A 13348-nucleotide genomic window follows, 5' to 3' on the forward strand; every position below is an offset into this window, starting at 1 on the left:
GGCAGAAAGGCATTTCAAGCCATGAGTGCTTCCAAGTTCCAGATACATACCAAATGAGGACACACATGCAGTTTGTGTCAAATGCCTAAGAATGTAGCATGCATTCTCTGCTCTCACCTTGCCAGATCTAGTGCCTTCTCTCTGGCATTGGAAGCACGTTCTGTGGTATCCGCCTTCTGAGGAGATGGATACATTGAGCATGGAGGTGGGGGATTTAGAGGATTTCGTCACCTTGTTCCCCTGGTTATGAGGAGCTAGTGGATGTTGTCACTTGTGCTGTAGCCAAATTAAACATCTATTGGCCAGCGGAGAGACAGTAAATTCATCCTAAGAGCAAACTAGATGAGAGATTCCTGTCCTCGAGAGTGCAACTTCCTCGTCGAGGCCTTCTTTTCTTTCATTATCTACACACTAATATCTAGATTGTGGGAAGCCATATTCTGCCAATGTCTTCAACCCCATGTTTCTGATTACTGTTCCATCTTGGGGGTGAAAGAGCACTGGTATGGGGCGATGCTGAGAATTGAAGATCATTTAGTTCATTATATGTCTCCAGAGACAGCACTGTCCCTGAAGGCCCCGACATTGCTCACCAGGCTATGCAGAACAACTTTGGCTCTAGTGGACAAAGCATATATCAGACTGGTATTTTCTTACATATGATGTCTATTTTGCAAGCATACCAAGCCGACCTGCTGAGAGACCTGGAGGAGGGCGAGGGAGTAGGCCTAGACATGATCAAAGAACTGCGTCGGTCCACAGATTTGTCTCTCCGGGCCACCAAAGAAATGGCCAGATCTATTGGCCTTTTTTTGGCAGCTATAGTTGCCACAGAGAGGCATCTCTGGCTGAATCTGTTGGACAAAATGGAGAAAGACAAGAACATTCTCCTTGACGCCCCTATTTCACTTCCTGGCCTCTTCAGTGGTGCTGTCATCTCAGTTGTTGAGAGGTTTCAGGAAGTGAAGAAGCAAGCGGCTACTTTACAAAGATTCCTCCCTTGCCATCTACTAGCTCCTCTCACATTCAGATACAGAAACAGAGTGTCGCTGCAGGTTCAAGATGTTGACACTCAAGTTAATTGTCTCAAATTTAGTCTGAGGACTGGTTTGTCATGATAGATCTCAAGGATGCATTCTTCCATGTATCCATCTTTCCACAACACAGGAGGTTCCTGAGGTTTGCTTTTGGGATGAAGCATACCAGTATCTTCCTTTTGGCCTAGCTCTGTCACCTCGCACCTTCACAAAGATAGGGGATGCGACTAGCACCATTACGAACTCAGAGCATTCACATTCTTAATTATTTCAATGATTGGTTGATTCTCGCTCAATAAGAGATGTCGTTCTCACCTATATGAAGGAATTGGGGTTGAGGCTGAATGCCAAGAAAAGTGTACATTCTCCAGCACAGAGAACCACTTTTCTGTGTGTGGTTTAGGATTCAACAACGATGCAAGCACATCTGTCACCCATTCGGATCGATTCAGTTCTCTCAGCCATAAACAAATTGAAGCTAGGCCAGTCCATCACTGTCAAACAGTTCCAGAGCAGCATTCAATGTAATACATTTTGGCCTGTTGTACATGAGGCCCTGGCAGTGGTGGCTCAAGACCAAGGGGTTCTCCCCAAGGGGCAACCCATTTCGCATGATCAAGGTAACGCACAATTGCCTTTGTTCCTTGGATATGTGGAAGAAGCCTTGGTTCTTTTCCCAAGGCCCAGTGCTGGGAGCGACCTGTCAACACAAGACACTAACAGATGCTTCCCTTATGGGCTGGGGAGCAATCTTGGAGGGTCGCTCGACATAAGGTCTTTGAAGGAACCACCATCTTTTGTGGTACATAAATTGTCTGGAGATGTTAGCCATATTTCTGGCTCTGAGACATTTCCCCCCAGATCTCAGGAGACACCATCTGCTTGTCCAGACAGACAATACATTGTTGGTCTCTTACATGAACCATCAGGGGGGTTTGTGGTTGATTTAACTCTGCAAACTGACGCACTAGATCCTCCTGTGGTCTCACTGGGTCTAGATGCCATGGTAGAGACGAGGCTAAGGCAAATCTAATGTTGAGGTCTGAGGATGTCATTTGAGCACATTAGTTTGGATGGGTTTTGTATGAAAAGCATATATTTCTATGCTTCTACCTTTTCAGCACAGCTCTTGTAGCAAATCATATAAAAACAAATTTTTGAAGTACCATTGTGTCTTAATATGCATTTCATTTTTAAACATTTAAATTGAGCCTACAATATTGGTTAACCATTTGACTTTAGGAAACCACAAACAATGCAGAAAGAATATTTTATCCTTGACATTTACACTATTTTTTTTATAATGGCTAATGTGTAATGACTCTGTATTCCGCACAAACTGTGCTATAATATTATGTAAACAGCATGTGTACAAGTTTATATTAAAAAAAAAAGATTTTTGCTTGGTTAGTAAAAACATTTTTTTTTTACGTCATTCGAAATAAGGCCAGAAAACACATACTAAACATATATTTCAGTACCAGATGTAGTAGACTAGTGTGTTAAATACAAAATTATTGAAAATCATCCTGCCCACTCATATAAAACATGTCAATGCCATGAATATTCACACCTTGAAAGAAAAAAAAAAATACTATTAAAAAAATTACTATTAATGTGGAATGTGACTGTGGGACAGGCAAAGAAGAGTGAGAGGAGATTAAGAGAATGGGTATTTGTTTGTTTTCATTTTATTTACAACATTTTCCACAATATAATCCAACTATAAATAATGAAGGTCAAAGGGACATTGAACACACTGATCTGACTGAACACAGAGACTTAACAGTCACATACCTATGTGCCATTCCTGGATTCAGTTTCTGTTTAACTATAGACACAAGTAAACCATTACTGGCATTTCCAAGGTGTTTTCCCATTTCCCAGACATTTGCGTTGTGGCACAGAGCTGGTACAGCGCTCTCAGAGAAAAACAGTTTGAAAAGACTCATAGATAGCAGGACTCATTTGTGCTCCAGATTCAAGTGCAGGCAGGTATCTGGTCAGTCTAAAACAAAAAAACAAAACAAAAAACAACAACAACATAAAGCAAACAACTGAGCATGATATCAATGATATCATGATATCAATAATGTAACACCTACAGTGCCCTCCACAAATATTGGCACCCTTAGTAAATATGAGCAAAGGTGGCTGTGAAAAAAAAATCTGCATTGTTTATCTTTTTGATCTTTCATTCAAAAAATTCACAAAATTCTAACCTTTCATTGAAGGAAAAGAATTGAAAATGGGGGGAAAGCTCATTATGAAATAAATGTTTTTCTCCAATACACGTTTGCCACAATTATTGGCATCCCTAGAAATTCTTCTGAGTAAAATATCTCTGAAGTATATTCCCATTCACATTTACTTTTTTTAGCACACCAGGGTGACTAGGAGCATGAAATTGTGCAGCCATGACTTCCTGTTCCACAGGAGTACAAATATGTGTAAACAAAAAGGCCAAATCCCCTTAATCATTCATCACAATGAGAAAAAACAAATAATATAGTTCTGATGTGCAGCAAAAGATTGTTGAGCTTCACAAAATAGAAAATGGGTATAAGAAAAAAGCTAACGCATTGAAAATCCCCATTTCCACCATCAGGGAAATAATTAAGAAGCTTCAATCAACTAAAGATGTTACAAATCTGCCTGGAAGAGGACGTGTGTCTAAATCGTCCTAATGCGCGGTGAGGAGGAAAGTTTGAGTGGCCAAAGACTCTCCAAGGATCACAGCTGGAGAATTGCAGAGATTAGAGTCTTGAGTCTCAGAAAGCCTAAAAAAATTACCAAACAGCACCTACATCCCCACAAGTTCGGGAGGGTTTCAAGAAAAGTCCTTCTTTGCTCATCCAAAAACAAACTCCAGCATATTCAGTTGTCAGACATGACTGGAACTTCAAATGGGACCGGCTTCTGTGGTAAGATGAAACTAAAAAAATAGCTTTTTGGTAGCAAACCCACCAGATGGGTTTGGTGCACACATGGATAAAAAGTACCCCATGCCCACGGTTAAATATGCTGCTGGATCTTTAATGCTGTGTGCCTGTTTTTCTGCTGGAGGTCCTGGACGTCTTGTTCAGATACATAGTATCATGGATTCTATCAAATACCAACAGATAAAAACTCAAAACCTGACCACTTCTGCTAGAAATCCAATAATGGTCAGTGGTTGGATTGTCCATCAGGAAAATGATCCAAAACAAACATCAAAACCAAAACAAAAATGTGTCACTGAGCACAAAATGAAGCTTCTGCCATGGCCATCCCAGTTCCCTGACATGAAACCTAAAGAAAATGAGTGGAGTGAACTGAAGAGAAGAAGTACCAACATGGAGCTGGAATCTGATGGATCTGGAGAGATTCTGTATGGAGGAATGGTCTCTGATCTCTCCTCAGGTGTTTTTCAAACTCATCAGGCATTATATAAGAAGACTCAGAGCTGTTATCTTGGGAAAAGGACATTGCAATAATTGGGTGCCAATAATTGTGGCCAACATGAACAAGAGAAAAACATTTATTTCATAATGAGCTTTTCCACCCATTTTCAATTGTTTTACTTAAATGAAAGGTTAGAATTTTGTGAATTTTTTTAATGAAAGATCAAAAAGATAAACAATGCAGATTTATTTTCACAGCCGCCTTTGCTCATATTTCCTAAGGGTGCCAATATTTGTGGAGGACACTGTATATTATTAAAGGGTTAGTTCACCCAAAAATGAAAATTATGTCATTGTTTACTCAACCTCATGTGTGGCAAAAAAAAAAAAAAAAAAAACTTTATTCAACAGTATCTAGTGATGAGTGATTTCAAAACTTGAAGCTTCATGAAGCAGTGTTTTGAAATCTCCAATCACTAGATATTGTTGAATAAAGTTTTTTTTTTTTTTTTTTTTGCCGCACAAAAAGAATTCTTCACAGTTTTGAATGGTGTCTTACTCCAATCTGTACAATCAAAATGATGGAGTATTTTAAGTTCCTGTTATCAGGACAAAAGAGTGAACACACCTGTGCATTTGTCGACCCCAGAGGGTTAAAGCTCAAAGGCCAGATTTACTAAAAGCTTGTGCCACCGCAAACCCTCTTTTGCCGTTAAAAAACTGTCAGGATTTACTAAAGACATGCAGTGTGAAATTAGTGCTGAAGAGGCAAGGACACGGATATTTTTGCGGCTGAACTTATTGCCTATGCATTTGAAGTAGTTTTCCTTTTTTAGACACAAAATTTATGGAAGGAGAGTATTTAAATGAATCACGCAAGGTGACTTACTAAGATAAACCAGACATTAACCAACAGATTGCGTTGGTCATTATGGAAATGATCCAGCTGTGTCTGTGTTCTTTAATTTGCACGTTGTCAGTAGATCACAGGCAGAATTTTCCACTCCCATCTGCCCTTTTTAGAATTGCGCTCTCACGCTAATTTGCCCTTTTTAGTAAATCTGGCCCCTAATCTGCTACTGCATTGCTGGAGAAAAAAACTTGGAACAGTTCTCAGCTATTAAGAACAAAGAGATTTGATGATGCCGTTCCTGTCATTTACATGTCCAACTGTCAAGTAATGAACTCCATGAACCCCTGATCAACTGAGCGCTAGAGTCTCTAAAATTATACTGTGTTCCAAATTATTATGCAAGTGACATATCAGTAGAATTTCAGTACAATAAACATTCAGATTTTATTTTTTTTAAGAAAGTATTTGTTTGTTTATTTATCCATGTCTTTTTAGATAACTGGTATCAATCTCAGACAAAATAATTTGCCAGGTGTACTTAGTTAACACTCTGGAGTCGGCGGTATCGCCGGTGATACCACCTCGTTTTTTTTTTCTTACCAGTGTGAAAGAGACTAAAAATACTCTGTCAATTTTGCACATACAATTAAGAGTTATACTCAATTTTAATCTGTGAAATACCTTCTTTTATTTGTGTACACACAGAGTAAAAAGAAAATGTTGTGCTTTTTGCAAAATAAAGGAAACTAACATGATGCGTGATCTGTCGTCTCCCTCTGAACGAAGTCCAATCTGATAATTCTCAGAAAATGAAGTGTAACTTAGTTAATACTAAAGACAAAAAATGAGGCTTATGTCTAAAGAAACAGTGGAATGTCAGGTTTTAAATCGTATAAGTCAAATCGAAAACAAAAATTCTCTGTTTATGTAATCTGAATGAAAAGATAGACATATCAGATGTCTGTGAGTCAGCTCATTATCCACTAAATGTACACAGAGCGCCCTCCGGCTGCAAGTATTAATTGAAAACAGTATAATGTGGCCACGCCCATGGAGCAAGCGCTATTCAGAGGCAAATTCTGAGGCAATACATGTATTAGAGTCTTAGATCTTTTTAATGATGTATAGTTTGTCAACGGCGCATAAACATTTAGGCTATAGCCTATATAACAAATATAATAGCCTATATGAAATGCCATAGAGGTAGGCCTAACATAGATGTTCAGATGCTTTGCATCACAGAAATAAGAATTATATTTAAAGTATATTAAAATAAGAACCATTATTTGGTTTGAGACTTCTTTTAAAAAAATTATAATAGTAATGCGTCCAAACTTTTGACTGGTACTGTAATTTAACATAGGCCTATACAAAATTTTCTTTACATGATTTTCAATAATACATGCATGCATGATATCATAAAAATCATTTTTTTTGTCAAGAGTAGACATTATATTAATGTATTCCTGTTATCAGCATGATCACAGAGGGTTATTTCGCATAGCCTACCTGGCTGAAAGGGCTCATTATGCGGGTCTTTGTTTTCTCAGGTGTGAATCACAGCATTATTCATGAAGATTCACGCTTCCATGTATACTGTGTTTCTTGACAAAAAGTGTCTTACAAAATGTATATATCTATATTGTTTTATATGAATGAGTAGACAGGATAATTTTTACATCATTTTGAAAAAAAAAAAAAAGTCTACAACCTCCAATACCCAGATGTCTTGTGAACACATATTTTGTATTTATTTTGTGCCTTATTTCAGTGACTTAAGTTTTTTGTTTTTCAATAACCACACATAAACGTTATTCCTTCAAAAATGTACATGTACATACATGTTCCTCACATATTATGGTAGCCTAGTTTGTGCTGAATACAGTATAATGACACCTTTTCCATTAATATGTTTATGAACAACTGAAAAAAGGGCATGTCAAAACTTCTCCAGGGCCCCAAAAATCCTCAGACCCCAGAGGATTAAATGGAAACCCTAATTAAAGAGGTTGTTCCACATTATTAAGCAAGTCACAGTTCTCATGCAATATGAGGAGGAAGAAAGATCTTTCTGAAGATGAAAAGCATGGAATTGTGCTGATATTGTGTGAAAACTGAATGGAAATTGAATTATCATAAGATCTGTAAGTGATTTAGAGTGCACAGCAGAACTTGGTCAGATAAAGGCTTATTAACCTGTTAGCCAGCACCCCTGCTTTTGGAAAATCCCAAGAAATGACATACCAAAACTAAAACAGATACAGTTCATGAACCCTTTGCACTAAAAGCATAAGTAAGGTCTCATTTGAAAGCAGACACTTTGCAGTTCATGGTAAACTCATAATTAAGTATTAATTATAGTTAAAAATAGCTTCAAAGTTTTGAAAAGTTATTAGAAATTTATTTTTATGAAATATATTTATGAAAATAAAAGTGAAGTTGGCCTTGTGGCAATCTAGAAATGCACTGCAGCTGAAGCCACATGTCTGACCATGTTACATTTCAAATCTGAAGATGACAAGTTTAAAACTCTGAGTTTTATTACATGTTTTTCAAGACCATGTCATGACCACTTTATTTAGAAAAGACTCTAAAATGTTAACTGATGTTTATTGTCATCTATTCAAGTGTATTGTCCATATTGGGTTTGTGGTGCTAACTGCCCCATTCAGTTTCAGTCTCCCCTGAACACATTCACACCTCTCCATCCTGCTTATGGCTCTAATTATTCTTTTCTTTTGTCTATATTATAATTACTGATGTTCTATTCAAGATGATTTAATCCCTCATTTCATTCACCAAACTTCTCACTTCACCTTCTTTCAAACTGTATCTAATGCCCTTCGTGGAAAAAAAGACAGAAAAAAAGTGAGCTTTACGATTCAAAATGATTTATTTGCATTAGCTCAGAACAGGTGCATCCCTGGGCTCGTAAGCATGTTAGCTAACACATCTTAGCACACCAACAAAACACGACAATGTATAAGATTAAAGCCACATTTTTACTCCAAACTTACTAGGTTTTAAATAACCTTCTGTGATGTGATGTGGCTTCGGATCAAAAATCAGACAGAAAATATATCATTGTATGCTATTCTGCACAATGAGAAAAGCTATCTTGATTAGCATTGCATTATATAAATAATCTACTATTATGAATACCTGACATGGCGTGAAGAACACAGATAATAAACCACATATCGTCACAATCGTGTATTTATTACTTTCAAAAGTGACGTTCTGTATGTTTATATCAATGATTATAGAGATGTCTGGTAGCCTCTGTTAGTTCCGTGTATGTCACATGATTGCCTCTTGTTCATCATGTGTTATTTGTGGACTAGTGTGCACAGAGCGCCCTCCGGCTGCAGGTATGATTTGAAAACACAGTAGTCAGTGTATACAGCGCTCATATGATGACAACAGCATGTTTTGGGTAAAAATTGAATAAATATTACTCCTCTGTATAGAAAATTGACATAAACGTATGAGAATCCAATATTTATCCAAATGTGCATGCTTTTAAGCTAAAAGCCCTGAGGGATGTTATTTTGTGGAGTATTTTCATGACGATCTCACAGGAGTTTTTTTCTCAATGGCTGAGGTTGACGCTCATATTTCAATAAAAAGGTAACGACTCCGTTTCTCATATTCATAACTCCCGACGCATATTAACAAATAACGGTCACTATATGATGTTGAGAGTAAAATAAAGATTAAAAATTGAAGCTCGAGTCTTAGATCTTTTTAATGATGTATAGTTTGTCAAGGTAATTACATTAAATCTAACAGTAAATTTGAGCTAATTTAAACAAAGAAGCTTTGGTGTGTCGGCGCACCAGTACAGGTTAAGGAAAGTTCCTGTCAAAATATTAATTGTATTAAAAGGGCAGCTATAAAAAAAAGCCAGTGTTGAGCAGCAAACAGGTATTTGAAGCTGCTGGTATCTCTGGAGTCTTGAGAACCTCTCCATGCAGGCTGGCAGTTGTGCGTAAAGACGCATTTCAGCCACCACTAGCCAGAGCTCACAAAGAGAAACATTTACAGTGGGTTTAGAAATACATGAAGACTCATTTTTGAAATAGTTTTATTCACTGACGAATGCCGTACTATAATGGATGGTCTAAATGGATGGATTTCTTGATGGTTGGTGAATGGCCACCATGTTCCAACAAGACTGCGACATCAGCAGGGAGCTTGCGGGTGATGATTTGGGCTGGAATATTGGGAAGTGAGATAGAAGGTCCCTTTAGGGTCTCTGAGGGTGTCAAAATGACTTCTGCAAGGTATGTGTCGTTCATAACTGGCCATTTTCAGCTATGGTATAAAAAGAAGGATAGTGCCTTCTGAAATACAATGCACTATGCACTATCCCATGATGCAAAAAACACCACAGCAATAAAAATTGTTTGAAAATGTATTTCTACACCCACTGTAAATGTTTCTCTTTGTGAGGTTTGGTTAGTGGTGGCTAAAATGCAAGGTTCTCAAGACTCCAGAGACACCAGCAGCTTCAAATACCTGTTTGCTGCTCAACACTGGCTTTTTTTATAGCTGCCCCTTTTAATACAATTAACTTGTTTGACGGAAACTTTCCTTAATAAGCCTTTATCTGACTGAGTTCTGCTGTGCTCTAAATCACTCACAAATCTTATTATATTTCAATAATCTGCATTCAGTTTTCACACAATATTAGTTTATGCCTTTTGCACAATATTGCACCATTTCATGCTTTTCATCTTCAGAAAGATCTTTCTTCCTCCCCATATTACATGATAACTGTGACTTGATTAAAGGATTAGTTCACTTTTAAATAAACTTTTGCTGATAATTTACTCACCCCCATGTCATCCAAGATGTCAATGTCTTTCTTTCTTCAGTTGAAAAGAAATTAAGGTTTTTGATGAAAACATTCCAAGATTTTTCTCCATATAATGGACTTCAATGGGCACCAAACGGTTCAAGGTCCAAATGACAGTTTCAGTGCAGCTTCAAAGGGCTTTAAACGATACCAGACGATGAATAAGGGTCTTATCTACCGAAACGATCTGTCAATTAAAAAAAATAATAAAAAAGTTTAAGTTTTATAAGCACAAATACTCGCCTTGCTCTGTTCTGTGATGCGCCTTCATGACGTCACATAATATCTTCGTCTGCCCGATGCTTGAGAGGTGTGTGTCGCCGCAGCAGTTTCTTCCTCTGTGTATTTCGGTTCAAAAAAGTAGGGCAGGGCGAAAAACTCATCTTCTCCTTGAAGTTCAAAAGCGTCCAACATTGTTGTTTTACCTTTTTTTGTAAACAGCGTTTGACTTGTAAACACTCAGTACTTCCGCCTACGTCAAGCGTGACCTTTTCAATGTAATTGCGTATTAAGTGACGTCACAAACGCGCATCGCAGAACAGAGCAAGGCGAGTATTTGTGCTTAAACTTTTTTTTTTTTTTAAATGACCAATCATTTCACTAGATAAGACCCTTATTCCTCATCTGGTATTGTTTAAAGCCCTTTGAAACTGCACTGAAACTGTCATTTGGACCTTGAACCGTTTGGTGCCCATTGAAGTCCATTATATGGAAAAAAATCCCGGAATGTTTTCATCAAAGACATGGACATCTTGGATGACATGGGGGTGAGTAAATATCAGCAAAAGTTTATTTAAAAGTGAACTAATCCTTTAATAATACGGAACAACCTCTTTAAGTAGGGTTTCCATTTACCTAAGTATACCTGGCAAATTATTTTTTCTGAGATTGATGCCAGTTATCTAAAAAGACATGGATAAATAAACAAACAAACACTTTCTTAGAAAAACTAAAATGTGAATGTTTATTGTACTGAAATCCTACTGATTTGTCACTTATGGCACTTATTTGGCACAATAATTTGAAACACAGTGTAGACGCATTACCTGTCACCACACCAATTAACATCCTCTCAGTCTTGATCAGAAGAACTTCCTTTTAGGATCTGTTCCAGGTTATAACCCCTACCTGATTTTAAAAATGTAATACCATTGTTTTTTTTCCTCTACACAGGCTACATAGCTGTAATCTCACTGCTCAGTCCTGTGAAAATGTATCATCAGCTATACAATTGTTAAACTCTGTACTGAGAGAGCTAGACATGACTAACAATTGCCTGAATGATTCTGGGATAAAGCTTCTTTCTGATGGACTGAAGAGTCCAAAGTGTAAACTGGAGATACTGAGGTTTGAGTTTGAATGCTTTCATTAGTTTTTTAAATCACTTCTAAGATTTATTCTGTATGAAATTATTTAGTTTTTTTTCTTTTCAGATTTCCCATATGTAATCTCACTGCTCAGTCTTGTGAGAGTTTGTCATCAGTTTTACAATCCTCAGTCTCTGTTCTGAGAGAGCTGGACCTGAGTAACAATGACCTGCAGGATTCAGGAGTGAAGCTGCTTTCTGATGGACTGAAGAATCCTAACTGTCAACTGGAGATACTGAGGTACTAAAAATATATCTTCACCTGATGAAGGTCCAGTTACCAAAATTATGTTTTTAAAGATATATATTTTATATGTGACCCCTCACGGAAACCAGGGACACAAGTCGGCAGCACAACTATTGCGCAAACTGAGAAAGAAGCGGGTTTTTTTTTTTCAAAATTGGTGATTTTAGTTTTTTTGCAGAATCTGTTAGTTGAGATCACGAAGAAGCATCTCTGTGTTTTAGGTAGCAGTATTGGTTTATTTAAAAGCGTACATTTTGAGGTTGAAATCGGCTTGTTTTTCTGGGATTCTATCTCACAGTAGGGGCGTGTCATTGTCTGTTTGTATTTCCATACTGGAATCGGATACGCCAGCTTTTGTTTCTTTTGTTATTGCCGCCGCCCTCCAAGGGAAGCGTGGCTACTTATTTATGCAGCGCTCTGGCCGGCTCTAGCTGATATCAAAATTTAATGAAGATGGACGCCGCAAAGAATTTCGCAGACGAGCTGAACCGTGGCCGTTACACCAAAAATGTTTTGAAGTACAACATACGGCTGGATTCTTTAGCTGTGGAAAAAAGAGTGTCAGGACATGCGAATTATTGGACATTTAGAGGCAAACAGACGCATAGTAGTGCAAACTTCAGAGATGGTTACATCCACAAAGAAGACCCCGACAAAGAGAAAGTGTGCCCAAACAACTTATTTCATTGGAGGCAACGAGATCTTTTCTGTTTCTTATGGGGTGAGTTTCCATAAACATCAAAATTTGTCGTTTTGTGTTCATTCTAAGAACACGTAGGCTACACGTTATCTCATGTGTCTTTTGCTATTAGCTAGCTCAGGAGTTTCGTTTTAATTGTAATCGTTAGCATCGTATCACTTGCCAAAAACCCCCATTACTATAATGGGCTTTTAGATGGTAATGTTAGCATCTGCTATTAATTTGAATAACGCTTCAACTGCTTGAATTGACTGGTGTGAATGACTTAGCTCATGTAAACCTTACTATTCTTGAATTGAATGTGACGCTAATAATTTTAGCCAGTTACTACTTAATATTCTTAACAAGGATTTAGTAATGTAATAGTAAATGTATCAGATTAAATTCCTACGTAAGTAAAAGTATAAAGTATCCGTAGCCGTAAAATGTGCGTTATAAGTCAAAAGTAAAAGTATTTATTGAAGAGTTTGATGTACAGGATTTTTTTAATCCTTTGACTCAAACCAGGTCTAACCACTAACTGAGGTCTAAACCAGGACTATACAGTTATCACAGAATCCTGTTAAAAAAGTCCTAATGTCAAAAAAGATAAATTACTGACATTTACAATGCACATTATCCTTTATTATTAATAGTATGCGGTCCGATTTTTCCCGTTGCGTCTGTCGTTGCTATGCAACCATGCAGCTTTACAGGGGTATGGCTTATCTAAATGAGATGTAAATGAGCCCTTTTGTCACTCCCAGCAGGTGAGAACAGGCGAGAACTGCAAAATTAGAGGTCATTTTCTGCCCTTTGAGCATTTTTGAGTGCCTACCTTCAAATGGCCACAACTTCTCCAAATATTATCAGATTTCCATGTGTTACACATCGTTGGAAAGGTTGGAGACTACACTTTCAA

General features: G+C 37.5%; 1 pseudogene; it reads left to right on the top strand.

The window, feature by feature from the left end:
* The window catches only part of LOC125278674, a 95778-nt pseudogene that overhangs the window by 46472 nt on the left and 35958 nt on the right, over positions 1 to 13348 (top strand).

Source organism: Megalobrama amblycephala, linkage group LG11, assembly GCF_018812025.1.
Source record: "Megalobrama amblycephala isolate DHTTF-2021 linkage group LG11, ASM1881202v1, whole genome shotgun sequence".
Classification (NCBI taxonomy): domain Eukaryota; kingdom Metazoa; phylum Chordata; class Actinopteri; order Cypriniformes; family Xenocyprididae; genus Megalobrama; species Megalobrama amblycephala.